At 41.0% G+C, this 9667-nt stretch overlaps 1 long non-coding RNA gene across 1 annotated transcript; it reads right to left on the bottom strand.

Annotated features, from left to right (window-relative positions):
* Positions 1–607: 607 nt before the first annotated feature.
* LOC119870978 lies at positions 608–9667 on the bottom strand. The gene is made up of 3 exons (XR_005354666.1): positions 8808–9667; positions 1915–2012; positions 608–724 (listed from the first exon to the last, which is right to left on the bottom strand). It is a non-coding gene; the product is annotated as an uncharacterized LOC119870978 (long non-coding RNA).

A 9667-nucleotide genomic window follows, 5' to 3' on the forward strand; every position in this document is an offset into this window, starting at 1 on the left:
CACACACACAGAGAGAGAGAGAGAGAGAGAGAGAGGAGAGAGAGAGAGAGAGAGAGAGAGAGGCAAAGACACAGGCATAGGGAGAAGCAGGCTTCCGGCAAGGAGCCCGATGTGGGACTCAATCCCAGATCCTGAGATCACGCCCTGAGCGGAAGGCAGACACTCAACCACTGAGCCACCCAGACATCCCTTTATTCTTTTTTTACTATAAAAAATTTCAATCACAAAAGTAGAACAGTATTAAAACAAACCTCCAGATCCCCATCTCCTAGATTTAATTGTAAACATCTTCCAAAAATTGTTTCATCTATTTTTTCTTTGTATTTTAAAATAAATCCCAGACATATTTCAACCCTAAATATTCTGATACTCCTCCCTAAAAAAAAAAAAATTCTCTTACATAATGATTTCACATCTAACAAAATTAATAATTCCTTGAAGTCATTCAATACTCTATGTAAATTTCCTGGTTGTCCCCTAAAACGTCCTTTTATACTTTGTTTGAATCAGAATTCAAACAAGGTCTACATACTGAATTTGACTATTATGCTTCCTAAGACTCTTTTAATCTTAAACACTAATACTACCCCTTCCCCGGTTTTTCATACCATTGATTGTTGAAGACAATCAGTTATCCTGTAGATTTCTCCATGTTTGGGGTTTTTCTGATAGAGCAGAGGTTTGAAACCTGAGGTCTGGATGTGCTCAAGGGTCCCCAAAGCTCCTGAAATTAGATGGAAAAGAATGTACTAGGTCGCCCCCCTCACCCCCAACTCTCTGGCCATTGGAAAGAGTCTGTAGCTTTCATCAGATTCTCCAGTCCCTGAAACAAACATGTTAAATCACCACGTAAGGAAAGAACTGAAGAAACCTGGGCTTTAGCTCAAATACTGCCAGTAATCAGTTGAATGACCTATAACAAGTACCCTCCCTTTCCTGGGCCCTAGATTTTTCATTTTTGATGGGACAATTACATTTCAGACCTCTCTGGGATTTTAAAAAGGGTTTCCAGCCCCACATCTTTCTCCTAGAATATGTGCTCAGGATAGTGTGAAAGATTTTCCCTATTTTGCACAGCTAGCAACTGCTCTGAACCAGGAAATAGGTAATAGGGAGTTGAACTTGGGTAAGACCTGAAAAGGAAGAGGACCTTACATTTCCTGGAAGATTACTATATGCTCAAATTCAAGTGACTGACTATAGACATCAGACTGAGATTGTGAAATGGATCCTGACAGCACAAAAGAACTCCTAGATGGCTTATCTCTGAGCACTGAGTCCCGGGGCACTCCAATGTTTAGAAAAGGGAGACACGGGCAGCCCCAGTGGCCCAGCGGTTTAGCGCTGCCTTCAGCCTGGGGTGTGATCCTGGAGACCCAGGATCGAGTCTCACGTCAGGCTCCCTGCATGGAGCCTGCTTCTCCCTCTGCCTGTGTCTCTGCCACTCTCTCTCTCTCTGTGTCTGTCATGAATAAATAAATAAAATCTTAAAAAAAAAGAAGAGGGAGACATAACAGGGAACTGTCAAGGACATTGAGAAGCAACCAGGAATGTGAGAGAAGAAACACAAAAAAGTGGTGTCCAAAATTCAAGAGAATACATTTTAAGAAGAGGGAAGTGATAAACTGTGTCATATGTTAGTGATGGGTCAAGTAAGAGAAAGACCAAGAATTGACCATTGGAGTTGGTAAATTAGACATAATTGGTAATCTTGACAAATGTATTTTAGTGGGGTTGTGGGATAGACAGCCTGAATAGAGTGGGTTTAAGAGAGAATGGAATGAAAGGAATGAGCTCATTGGATTTTTTTTTCACTTTTTACTTGGAAATAATTTCAAGTTCAAAAAAATTGCAAAATTAAAATAATGCAATAAACAGGTATACCCTCATTTAGATTCAACTATTAACATTTACCTCATTTGCTTTTTCATTCTCTCCCTCTGCCATCCATTTTCCAATTTCAATGTTGTCCCTTGACTTAGGGTCCTTTGTAGTTTCTTTCCTGTTCCAGTCTGCAGTAACATTTTGCATTTAGTTGTCATGTCTCTTTAATGTCCTTAATATGGAACATTTCTATAGCCTTTATTTGCCTCTAATAATATTGATACTTGTGGTAAAATACACATAACATAAAATTTATTATTTTAACTACTTTTCAATGTACACCTCTGTGGCATTACGTACATTCACATTCTTGTGCAACCATCACCATCCTCCCTCCAGAACTTTCTCATCTTTCCCAACTGAAACTCTGTACTCATTAAACACTAACTCCTATTCCCCATCTCCTCAGTCTCCAGCAACCACCATTTTACTTTCTGTATCTAGGATTTTGACTACAACATTGCCATTTTAAAAAAATATACACACACACACTTTTTTATAAAAAAGATTGATTTATTTTAGAGTGAGCAGGGAGAGGGGCAGAGGGAAAGGGAGAGAGAGAATCCTAAACAGACTCTGTGCTGAGCACAGAGTCCACTGCAGGACTCAATACCACAACCGTGAGACCACGACCCAAGTGGAAATCAAGAGTCAGCTGCTTAACCGACTGAGCCACCCAGGTGCCCCTAGTTGAACATTTCTTGTTTTGGGTTTGTCTGGTGTTTCTTCATGAACAGATCAAAGTTAGGCATTCTTTTGTTTTGTTTTGTTTTGTTTTGTTTTAAGAGAGGGAGAGAGAATCTTAAATAGGCTCAATTCACAACCCAACAAGGGACTATATCTCACAGCATTGGTTCACAACCCTCTTGGGAGCTTCTCAGGTATAATCTGAAACTAGTCCCTATACACCAAGGGTAAGGAGAGAGAGAAGAAAGATGTAAGGCCTTTCAGGTTGGTAGGTGGCAATTTTAATATGGAAAGAAATAACTTCTATATGAGATTTGTTTTGGCCACAGCAAGATGAATGGATCCCACCTATCAAATCTTAAAAAGTTTATAAAGAAGCCCTAACCAAGCTCAGTCATGTATACCATGCAGTGTTTTCAGCACCACATTATCTCTAGGCTTTGTCCTTGGAGCAGCCTCTGGGAGCTGCTGAAAAAGGCAAGCAGAACTTCTCCATTCCAAGGGTAGAGGAGAGGGTGAGGAACCTCTGAGTGCCTGGGTCTATTTCATGGATCAATCAGCCATCACATCTTTTTTTTTAAGATTTTATTTATTCATGAGAGACACAGAGACAGAGGCAGAGACACAGACAGAGGGAGAAACAGACTCCTCGCAGGGATCCTGATGTGGGACTTGATCCCGTGACCGGGATCACAACCTGAGCCAAAGGCAGATGCTCAACCACTAAGCCACCCAGCTGTCCCAGCCATCACATCTTTTTGATGATGTTCCCCAACAGATTATCCCTGAGAGCCTCCAGAAGGACCCAAATGGGATGACACTTTGGACACCTGGCATCCTGAACTGAGAGAATAAATTTTTGTTTTAAGCCACCTGGTTTGTAGTAATTCATTATGGCGGCCCTAAGAAACAAGATCTGGGCACTAAGGGTGTTCATTTGCTACTAGGGTGACTTTGCTTGCTCTGTGGCCCCTTCAGCAGACAAAGCTAGGAAATATGTGTATGTATAAATACATATATGTGGACACATATACCTATATGCGTATCCACATATGCTTATCTACATGTACATATTTTAGAGACCATGAGTTTATATCAATACCTTTAATTTCAATCCATCTCCAGAGGGGTCATTGTTGCCTGCCCCTATTTTGTATTATTATGTCTTTTCTTTCTTTTCTTCTATAGTCAGTACCTTGACTCCTAACACCAGAAACACATTCATTTTTCCTCAAATCTATGATGCATTTAAAATAGTTTCAGGGGTGCCTGGGTGGCACAGTTGGTTAGCTGTCTGACTCTTGGTTTCAGCTTACGTCATGATCTCAAGAGTTGTGAGATCCAGGCCAACACTGGGTTCCTTGATCAGTATGGAGTCTGCTTGAGACTTTCCCTCTCCCTCTCTCCTGCTCACACACACTCTCTAAAATAAATCAATCTTAAAAAAATAGTTTTTCAGAATTGCTTTGCCCACACCACTACAATAAATAAACCTATTAAAAACAATTCAGAATTTGTGATGCTTTTCTCATACACACCCTATCCTGCCCAAGACAGAGTATTTTTCAAATACTATGCACGTAAGATACATGGACTAGTTCGCCCTTCCATTCTTTCCTTTTTTCATTTAGTTATGTTATTCATTTTGAAATACAATTAGTTTCATTTCTGTCAGTTTGCTTTTAGTTATAGGATTTTCACACTTTCCAATTCTTATAAATTTATTTTTGCTCAAATATATATATTAGCATACTTTCAAAAGTCAATAGTACATAAAAAGTACACTCAGAGAAGGGTTATTCTCTCCCATATACCATCTGCCCCATTTTGCCAAACATAAGGAAACATCCTTGTTTCCCCAGGTAGAAAACAATTGCACTGGCTGAATCTATCTGATAGTACTATGTTGGAACTCTGGAGTCTACTGAGGTTTGCAACTTCCAGAGAATACTTGGAAGCTAAACTGCAATTAATTTGGGTCAATTTCAGCTCTTTGCACAGTAGCAGCTACCCAGGCCCCAGCCGCAGCCCCAGCCCAGGGGCAGGCAGCTCTATGCCTGCGTTCTTGGAGCAGCTTGCACACAAATTCCAGCAGCCAGGACAGGCAAAAAGGACCCTACCCTTCAAATATCAGGTATCTGTGCTCTCACCTCCGATTGCTGCTTCTGATCACAGAGGTGCAGACAAAGAAGTGGGCAGCCATTTCAACAATGTACCTCCTCCATTGTTGGAAGCCCTTCCCTTCTGATTGAAAGGTCTTCCAGGGGGTTTAAAGGGACAGAGGTGTTTATTTCCCCTCTTCACTTTTCTATTTTTCCCCCTTTGAGAGCCAGGCATTAAATGGTAGGCATTTGAAAACCACTGCATATACAGAGAAAATCAGAAAGTGACCATACATGCCAGGAAGAGGCTCAAAAAGATCTTTAAAGACCTTAGGTTTAGGGCAGCCCCAGTGGCTCAGTGGTTTGGTGCCGCCTTCAGCCTGGGGTGTGATCCTGGAGACCTGGGATCGAGTCCCACGTTGGGCTCCCTGCATGGAGCCTGCTTCTCCCTCTGCCTGTGTCTCTGCCACTCTCTCTCTCTGTCTCTCTGTGTCTGTCATAAATAAATAAAATCTTTAAAAAAATAAAGACCGGAGATCCCTGGGGGGCTCAGCAGTTTAGAGCCTGCCTTCAGCCCAGGGCATGATCCTGGAGTCCCGGGATCAAGTCCCACATCGGGCTCCCGGCATGGAGCCTGCTTCTCCCTCCACCTGTGTCTCTGCCTCTCTCTCTCTCTCTCTCTCTCTCTCTGTATCTCATGAATAAATAAAATCTTTAAAAAAAATAAAGACCTTAGGTTTAGGGTCAGCCTCAGCACAGAGACAGCCTATGACTATAATAAATAAATAACAAAAACCAGTAAACCCAGGGGAAAGGGAAGAATTTCATTTATAGTCATATTATTAGATTCAAATGTTCAGTGTCCAGCAAAAACAAAAAACAAAAACAAAACAAAACAAAAAAACCACAAGGCTTACAAAGAACAGAAAAGTATGGACCATTCAAAGGGAAAAAAAATCAATTAACAGAACCCATCCCTGCAAAAGATCTGATTGCAGTTATACTAGACAAAAACTTTATTGTAACTTCTTTAAAGCTCAAAGAGCTAAGCAATACTGTGAAGAAAGTAAAATAACACGAGCAAATGGAAATATCAATGAAGAGAAAACTAAAAAGAAAGGCTGCAAAGTATAATAGCTGATGTAAAAAAATTTACTAGAGAGATTAAATGGCCTATGTGAGAAGGCAGGAAAGAATCAGCAAACTTGAAGTTAGGACAAAGGCAATTATTGAGTCTGAGGAACAGAAATAGAATTGAAGAAAAGTGAACAGAACCCATGGGTCCTATGGGACACCATGAAGTGGACGAACATAATGCAGTGCTGGAGAAGATAAAGAGAAATTAACTCTCAAAAAAAGAAAGTATGTGAAGAAATAATGGCTGAAAACTTCCCAAATTTGATAAAAGACATGATTATAAATGTTCAAGAAGTTCAATGAACTCCAAGTAAAATGAATCCAAAGAGACTTACACCAAGACACACTGTAATCAAACTTTTAAATGACAAAGACAAAGAATCTTAAAAGCAAGAGAGAAGCGAATCGTCACATACAAGAGACTCCTGCCCCCACCCCTGCCCTGAATGATAAGATTATCAGCAGATTTCTCATTAGGAACTTTTGAGACAGTGAGGCAGTAGGATGCTATATTCAGTGCTAAAAGAAAAACTGTCAACTAAGAATCCTGTATCTAGCAAAACTGTCCTTAAAAGTGAGGGAGGGGCTCCTGGGTAGTAGCTCAGTCAGTTAAGCATCAGACTCTTGATCTCAGCTCAGGTCTTGATCTCACAGTTGTTGAGTTCAAGCCCTGTGTTAGGCTCCATGCTATGCTGTAGGGACAGAGCTGTATGGGAACAGAGTTTTTGTGTGGTCTTGAAGTTAAGCTGGTATAAATTCAAATTAGAGGTTTGTAACTTTGGAGTGTAAAATGCAATTTCCATAGAAACCACAAAGGAAATAGCTATAGAATATATACAAAAGGAAATGAAAAAGGAATTTAAACATTTCAGTACAAAAAAATTGACTGAACACAAAACAGTAATGCAGGAAATAGGAGATAAAAGAGCAATAAGGCATAGAGAAAATAATGACAAGTCCAACCTTATCAGTAATTAAATGTAGCAAATAGATTAAACTCTCCAATCAAAACACAGAGACTGGCAGATTTAAAAAAAACATGACCCAACTATATGCTGTCTACAAGAAACTTGCTTTAAATCCAAACACACAAATAGACTGAAAGGGAAAGGATGGGAAAAGATATTCTATTCCATGCAAATAGTAATCAATGGGGGCTATATTAATATCAGAGCAAGGGTGTCTATATTAATATCAGACAAAATATACTTTAAATAAAAAACACAAGTGATAAAGGACATTATATATATTAATAAAAGCTTTAATACACTAAAAAGATATAGTAATTATAAACATTTATATGCCTAATGACAGCCCATTAAAATATATAAAGCAAAAAGAGCTGAAAGGAGAGACAATTCTACATGTTGGAGACTTCAATAGCCCACTCACAATAATGGATAAACCACTAGATAGATAAGTAAGGAAACAGAGGACTTAACACAATAGACCAACTAATCTAACAGATATATACAGAACACTCTCCCCAACAACAGCACACACATTCTTCTGCAGTGAAAAATGAAATATTTTCCAAGATAGACCATATGTTAGGCCACTAGTTAAGTCTCAATAGATTTTTTTTTTAAGATTTTTATTTATTCATGAAATAGAGAGAGAGGCAGAGGGAGAAGCAGGCTCCTCATGAAGCAGGAAGCCTGATGCAGGACTTGATCCCAGGACTCTGGGATCATGACCTGAGCCAAAAACAGATGCTTAACCAACTGAGCCACCCAGGCACCCTGTCTCAATAGATTTTAAAAGATAGATGTCATACAGAGTATCTTCTCCAACCACAATAGAATGAAGTTAGAAATCAGTATCAGAAGGAAAACTGAAAATTCACAAAAGTAGAAAAGGAAAACAACACACTTTTAAACAACCAATGGATCAAAGAAGAAACCACAAGGGAAAATGAATTAGTTAATGAAATGAAGTTAAGCTGGAAAACAAAAATTTATGAGATACAGTGAAAGTGGTACTAAAGGGAAGACTTATAATTGTAAATTCTTACATAAAAAAAATAAGAAAGCTGGGATCCCTGGGTGGCTTAGCGGTTTGGCGCCTGCCTTTGGCCCAGGGAGCGATCCTGGAGTCCCGGGATCGAGTCCCACGTCAGGCTCCTGGCATGGAGCCTGCTTCTCCCTCCTCCTGCGTCTCTGCCCCCCCTCCCCCGCTCTCTCATAAATAAAAATAAATCTTTAAAAAAATAAGAAAGCTATTTAGCCAACATAACTTTACAATTTAAAGAACTAGAAAAAAAAGAACAAATTGAACTCAAAACAGAAGGAAGAAAATATTAGATCAGAGATAAATGGAATAGAAAATTGAAAAACAGAGAAAATTAATGAAACCAAAAGTTGTTTCTTCGAAGATCAACAAAATTGACAACCCTTTAGCTATGTGGACTAAGGAAAAGGAGAGGGGCACTTGGTGGCTCAGCAGGTTGTGTCCAACTCTTGATCTCAGGATTGTGAGTCCAAGCCTCTCCCCACCCAAAAAAGAAGAAGGCTCAAATTACTAAAATCAGAAATGAAAATGGGGACATTACTAAATTACTAAATGCTCTGCCAAACATTTAAAGAACAATACCGGGCAGCCCGGATGGCTCAGCGGTTTAGTGCCTGCCTTCGGCCCAGGGCGTGATCCTGGAAACCCAGGATCGAGTCCCACATTGGGCTCCCTGTATGGAGCCTGCTTCTCCCTCTGCCTGTGTCTCTGCCTCTTTCTCTCTTTCTCTGTGTCTCTCATGAATAAATAAATAAAATCTTAAAAAAAAAAAAAAAAAAAACAATACCAACCTGTCTCAAACTTTTCCAAAAAAACTGAAGGGGAATACTTCCTAACTCATTTATGAGGACAGCATTACTCTAATATCAAAGCCAAATAAAGACACAATAGACATAAAGGATTATAAGAGGACAGTATGAACAATTATACACCCCAAACTGGACAACCTAGATGAACTGGACAAATTCCTAGACACACAAAACCTACCAGACTGGACAGCCTGGGTGGCTCAGCGGTTTAGGGCCACCTTTGGCCCAGTGTGTGGTCCTGGATTCCCGGAATTACATCCCACGTCGGGCTCCCTGCGTGGAGCCTGCTTCTCCCTCTGCCTGTGTCTCTGCCTCTCTATCTCTCATGAATAAATAAAATATTTTTTAAAAAGACAGTAGGATGTCACAGAAAGTAATGATCGTGTCAAGTGCTGCTAATAAGTAGAGTGAGAATTTAAAGTCAACCATTAGATTTAGCGAAACGAAGATCATTCGTAATTTTGACAAGAGCAGTTTCAGCTGACCTGATGAGTGTAAAAAGTCTGATTAGGTGGGTTCAGGAGAGAACAAGGGAAACGAAACCGGAAGCAAGATATATCAATCATATATCCCAGGAGTTTTTCTAGAAATGGGGCAGTCGTTGAAGGCAAAGGTGAAACTCATGGAACTTGGGAGGGATCCAGTTTGCAGGACAGTGGCTGCATCCTGCAAAATCCAGTGGGCAGCTCTCCCGTGCCCTGCATGGATGGAGAAAGTATGGCCTAGGGAGCGCCGCACCGTGGACGTGGCCCAAACTGGAGTAGAAGCCACCTGCCGTTCTGAGTGTCGTTCCGGAGAGAGATGCCGCACTACTCCCTCTGAGCCTCCTCTTCCCGCTGCTCTCCCAGTCCCTCCCTCCGAGGGTCCGGGTCCATCTCAGAACCGGAGGGGAGGGGCGACCCTGTAGCCAAAGAAGGCAACGAGCGCGGGAGCGACTCAGGCGGCGGGTGGAGCTCCCGAGAGGAGGCGGGGTGAGCCCTGCGGGTTCCGGGGCGGGAAGTGGGGTCCCGCCCGCTCCGGGGCCTCCGGGACGGCAGC

This window comes from Canis lupus, chromosome 1 (genome assembly GCF_011100685.1).
Source record: "Canis lupus familiaris isolate Mischka breed German Shepherd chromosome 1, alternate assembly UU_Cfam_GSD_1.0, whole genome shotgun sequence".
NCBI classification, from domain to species: Eukaryota; Metazoa; Chordata; class Mammalia; order Carnivora; family Canidae; genus Canis; species Canis lupus.